Source organism: Diplotaxodon limnothrissa, linkage group LG2, assembly GCF_057381915.1.
Source record: "Diplotaxodon limnothrissa isolate DT_005_m linkage group LG2, D_limnothrissa_male_GT1.1, whole genome shotgun sequence".
Lineage (NCBI taxonomy): Eukaryota > Metazoa > Chordata > Actinopteri > Cichliformes > Cichlidae > Diplotaxodon > Diplotaxodon limnothrissa.
The window spans coordinates 10,401,910-10,407,909 of NC_140597.1; positions in this window are offsets into that span (position 1 = coordinate 10,401,910).

Consider the following 6,000-nt stretch of genomic DNA (forward strand, 5'->3'; position numbering starts at 1 on the left):
AGCATATTTGCTCTTCTGAAATCTGTGTTAAACAACAACAAACATAAATTAGTAACAAAAATACAGCTGAGTAGATATTACAAACCACCAGCAGCCATAATGCTAAATTTTAATCTTCAAATGTTTCTGAGCCGTCTTCAACCTGCTTTTAACACATTAAAGTCCCACAGTCAATGCAGCCTGACTCAATCCTAGATGTTCAGCACACAGAGGTACCGTTTGAAGTTTAGTGTTAACCTGAGTCACTGATCATTTGCAGTATTACAGAGTCTGGCAGTCTTTGCATGATGTCCACGTCACTATAAGTTTCTAGCTGACTCTCAGGTGTGCCAGCAGGAAAGAGTAATAATAACCTGCATCCTGAGGTTTGTCATGCAGGATTAAATTTACAGTGGCTTTGTTCACACAGCTAGGATTGTATTTTACACTGACCCTGGGTCAGTATAAGTATCATACAGTTTAAACGAAGCACTGAAACTTGCACATATTTATTACAGATGCACTGAAGCTAATCGAGATATTTGCTGTCAACCTGTGGCTGCGATTAATCACTTTACTGAAAACTTTATTAACTAGTAACTTCATCAGTCATGACAGAAGCTAATATTTCTGTGCTAACATCGTTTAACCAGTAACAGCTTTCCTCCAATATAAGCTAACGTTTACACCGTAACTTTAAGCTAGCACCATAAAGACGGTAAAACACGTAATAATATCTACAAATGCATCTTAAAGCTCTTATATTAGCACTCGGTGTATTACTAACATAACCACATTAACATTACTGACACTCGCTGACTTTTAATAGTCATTCTATAAATGCTGTCCGTTTAAATGGTCCTGTACCTGTACACACTGCATATCCACCGGATTCCAGCCAGAGTGGATTCTGGAGTCTTCCACGCTCCTGTTAGTGATCCTCCATCTGGATGGATGAGAACAACCTTCTGAACAATCTAGCAGGTCTCCTTGGGGGGCACGTCTCCCCACCCCCCAAGCGAGGGCCGTGGCACTGAAACTGCCGGCTGAGAGAAGGCTTGAAAAAAAAGGACATTTATCATTTCTTCTTCGGCCACCTTTTTTTCTCATCGTTTTTCCAAAGTACACATTAAGCTTCTTCTGCAGCATTATCACACACTAATTACACATGGAAACCTACCTACTTCTTTCTTCATTACAAACAATTACACTTTCTGTAAAGTGCTTTCAATAAAACAGAAAAGAAAAGTGTGTTTTGTTTTGTTTTTTTTATTCAAGATCTCACATGTACTTAGCAAAGGTGAGTACACAGCGTGTTGGGTCTGGGCCTCTTTGCTTAGGCTGCTGCCCCCGCGACCCGGCCTCGGATAAAGCAGATGAAGATGCATGGATAGATGGACTGATGTTCCAATTGTAACATTATGTTTACAATGTTACAATTTCACATTATGTTAAATTGCAACATAATGTAAAATTGTAACGTTAAGTTTACAATGTTACGATTTTACATCATGTTACAATTTAATATAATGTAAAATCATAACATTAAGTTTACAATGTTACAATTGTAAATATAATTTACCCAATTAATTCTGTCATAACAGAAGTATGACTTCTCTGTGTTATTAATCCGTATTAATATTGTAGGGATATTAATATCCCTACAATATTAAGCATCAGACTTTATCAAATTTTCTAAAAACTTTTTTTGTTGGATAGTGTAGCGCAGCTGGATAGTGTAGTGGTAATACTACACATCTTTGGAGTCGCACGTTCGATTCCCACCAAGTATCCAGTAAGGGTCCTGGCTAGACCCCTCATGCTAACCAAAAATCCCTGGAATGGTGCGGCTACGTCTGCAGTCTCTCCGCTTGAATTTAGAGCTTGCTTGTTTGTTAAATGTATTATTTACTGTTTTTAGTTTACTCCATGACGGGGCTGGATATCGGGCGTCCTGCACCACCCATCCAGTCTGGAGCATAGCGAAACCATTTCTGCACTGTTTGAACGAAGGTGAACTCAGAAACTGCCCCCACCTGCTGAGTCAGGCCATCTAAGACAACAAAAAACCCCCAAAAACAAACAAACAAAAAAACAGTAAAAAAGAGGGGTTCAATTAGAGTTCAAATATGAATAACCTCTCGCCAAAAGTCTTTAACAGCTAGAAAGCTGGCAAACTACTAAGCTGATCAACATGAAAGGCACAAGGTGGAAATCAGCAAACTGCTGCCTCACTTTGTTCACCTGTGCTCTATATTTCATGGTCCGGTTGGCTGCAGGACCAAACATTTGGCCTTACACCTTATTTCTTTATGTTTTGCTTCCAAGGTGCCAGACTTGTAGGTAACTTTTTACACTGACATGACCTCAGCAATAGTTTCCAGTCTTTCAACTTCCTTGGGCTTTGGCTGCTTTTTTACTCATTTTCAGTCCAGTCCTTCTACCTGACCATTTTCAGAGAACTCTAAGGAGCTTGGGGGAAAAAAGCAACCGGACTTCTTTAACTTTTTTGAAGACGTTTCGCTTCTCATCCCAGAAGCTTTTTCAGTTCACTGAAGCCTCATAAGAAAGTGACACAATGACATTTAGATAATAAAACTCGCCAAAAATGCACCTTAAGAACACTGTCTCTTTAAATACCCTCTTTTGCTTGGTCTGCTCCTTATTTTTTCTCATTTTTTCTTACTTTGGAGGACCAGCAGAGCGAGGGCCGCTAACCTGTGGACATTGATGGAAGGTGACGTTGTGTCTGGAAGGCGGGTCCACATAAGAACTCAGATATAATATTTATATTTTTGTTCTAACCTGTTGAGTCCCTGGCAGCAGCCAATGGCAAGGTTGTGCCAGCCAGCAGGATGCTGCTGAAGGGCGGGGCTGGAGTCTGAAAGTAAGAGCTCGTTTAGACTCTATTCTGTGAACAGGCTTGCTCCCACGAATATGTGAATTCATCTGTAAAAGAGTTTAACTCTAATGCACCTGTTCCTCCTGCTCCCTGCTGCAGGGCGGCCTGTTGGACTAAGAATGCCAGTGCGGAGCTAAGAAGATCAAAGAGGAGCTGTTGTTCTTGAACCTGCCAAAGTGAGTAACCTCAAATCGGTCCCCAAAGGCCTCAAACCACCACAGTTCAGTCGGTGTCAGTTTTGTTCATGTCATGTCCTCCTTGCGTCTTCCTTTGAGCCTCTCCTCTTTGTCTCATCTCTTTCAGTGTGCTGATCCTCCATCTGAAGTGGTTTACGTTCACTCCATCGTTCACCGTGGAGAAGAAGAACAGCCCCATTGTTCTGACACAGCAGCTGGTGATCAGCCAGGACACAGCCTTTACTGAAGAGGTAAGGGAAAAGGCACACCATTCATTTCAAGTATGGATGGAGCCCATTTCTAAGCTAACGGGTGGTGCCGCTGCCCTCTCCCAGTAAACTGCTCGCTATTTGTTGGTCAGCGTGATCAGTCGTTTGGGCTCCTCAGCTTACAGCGGTGAGTGGGTGCTTTCAGACACATGTGCTGAATGCAGGTCAGCTTTGAAAGTTTATGAGACGTTAATAAGTGCGCCTTCTCCTCTCAGGACATTACGTCTGTGACGGCGTTCACCAGATGAGCGGAAGAGACGACGTCACAGACAGCCGGCTCACGTACGATGACGAGTTGGTCTGCCAGACCACGTGTGAGTCTGTGTGTGAGCAGCGGCAGAGAACAGCTTACCTGCTATTCTATAAAAGACAGGTGACGTCTCCCAGCAAACAGTCAGCATGTCTGTGCAAATATTCAGTGTAACTTGTAGAAAAACCCTCACACTCAGTTTATTTGTGTTTTTCTTTTTCTATTTCTTACTTTCTTTGCCGCACTAGAAAGGCAGCAGAGTCGGGACTCAGATCTGCAGCAACACCTTCATTGTTATTGTTATTATTGTTGTTAGTACTGTTGTTGTTATGATTGATATTGTTACTGTTATGATCAGTTTTATTATTATTATTATCATTATTAATTTTTTAATACATTTGTTTATCTTTATTATTATTAGTAGTAATGTTGTTGTTTATGTTGTTATTGTTATTATTATTACTGGTATTTTTGACATTATTATTATTATTATTTTGTTGTTATTGTCATTATTAGTAGAAGTAGTATTAGTTATATCATTTTTATATCAGCCTGGAGTGAACAACATGAAAGCATGGATCCATCCTCCCTCACATTCACAATTCAGGCTGCTGGTGTAATCGTGCGGGGGATATTTTCCTGGTACACTTTGGGACCTTTAAATGCTACAGTCTGAGTATTGTTATGACCACAGTGTACCCTCTTCTGATGGCTGAAAGTAAAAGGGGGTCCAGTACCGGTTCCGGTACCAGGCCTACTGACAATTTAACATAATGTAAAATGGTAACATCATAAACATAATGTTACCATTTAACATAATGTAAATGGTAACATTGTAAACATAATGTTACCATTTAACATAATGTAAAATGGTAACATTGTAAACAGAATATTACCATTTAACATAATGTAAAATGGTAACATTGTAAACAGAATATTACCATTTAACACAATGTGAAATGGTAACATTGTAAACAGAATGTTACCATTTAACACAATGTAAAATGGTAACATTGTAAAAAGAATGTTACCATTTAACACAATGTAAAATGGTAACATTGTAAACAGAATGTTACCATTTAACACAATGTAAAATGGTAACATTGTAAACAGAATGTTACCATTTAACACAATGTGAAATGGTAACATTGTAAACAGAATGTTACCATTTAACACAATGTGAAATGGTAACATTGTAAACAGAATGTTACCATTTAACATAATGTGAAATGGTAACATTGTAAACAGAATGTTACCATTTAACACAATGTGAAATGGTAACATTGTAAACAGAATGTTGCCATTTAACATTATGTTAAATATAACTAACGGATTTACTTTACCAAATGGACCATCCCGGCCTTGCCGTATTGGTCTATTTGATTCACCTTTGTTTTTATTGTTTATTTTATTTTCACTTGCTACACATAGGACAGACATGACTGGGGGAAAGAAAGGGGAGAAAGAAAGAGGGAAAGAAAAACAGCAGGGAAGAGGAATGGTGATAAAGGGCAAAAAACAAAAACCAACAAAACAAACAGACAAAAAATATATATATCAGTCACTTCAACTCAAAGAAGTCCAGACGCTTTTCTTTCCAAGCTCCTTTGACTGACTGTTAGGACAACTTATTTATTGCAAGCATGCAGTACAAGAATAACTCGATGTTTCTGACTTTGCATTACGAATTGTTTACCCACTGACAAACATTTCAAATGAAATTAAATTAAAAAACAATTTGTGGTAACCTGATTTTAATTCAAAAAGAATCATTAACAACACTTCTTGTAATGGTGTCAAAATCAGCCCAACTTTTATTTTCAAATGCAAAAAGTAAAAGAAAATGAGCCAACATACTGGACACATATAATTGTCAATATAATTGTTTATAAACAATTATACTGTCATCATTGTTACAGATATGGAAACTTTATTAACAATTTGTCCAAGTAAAAAAATGCCCTGCTAATTGTTGGGGTTTTCTCTCCTCTAGCCCTTTCCTTTAAGCTCTTCTTTACATCCCCCCACCCCCACCTTTTCTTTTTTCTTAATAATATAACAATAAAAACAATTGGCTGCATTTTAAATGTGTCAGATCAATGTCTTTATTCAAGAATACAAGAAATGGTAATAGCTGCATGTGTGTTTGTGTGTGTGCATAATATGCATACTTTACTTGTTGGATCCAAATCCCACAAGGAATCAAATAAAACAAGAAGACAAACAAAAACAAAACAAAAATATATTTCTCTCCCTTCCCAGGTCAGGTTCACAAAAGCATTGCAGCTCTTTATTCCTCTTGTACAGCTCCAGAGTCTGTCAGCCAAAAAGAAACTACTGAGGTTCCAACACCCAGTGTTTCTGTAAACACAGATGAAAATGAACAGTCATCCACATCTAAAAGATTTGTAGATTCGAGGGACC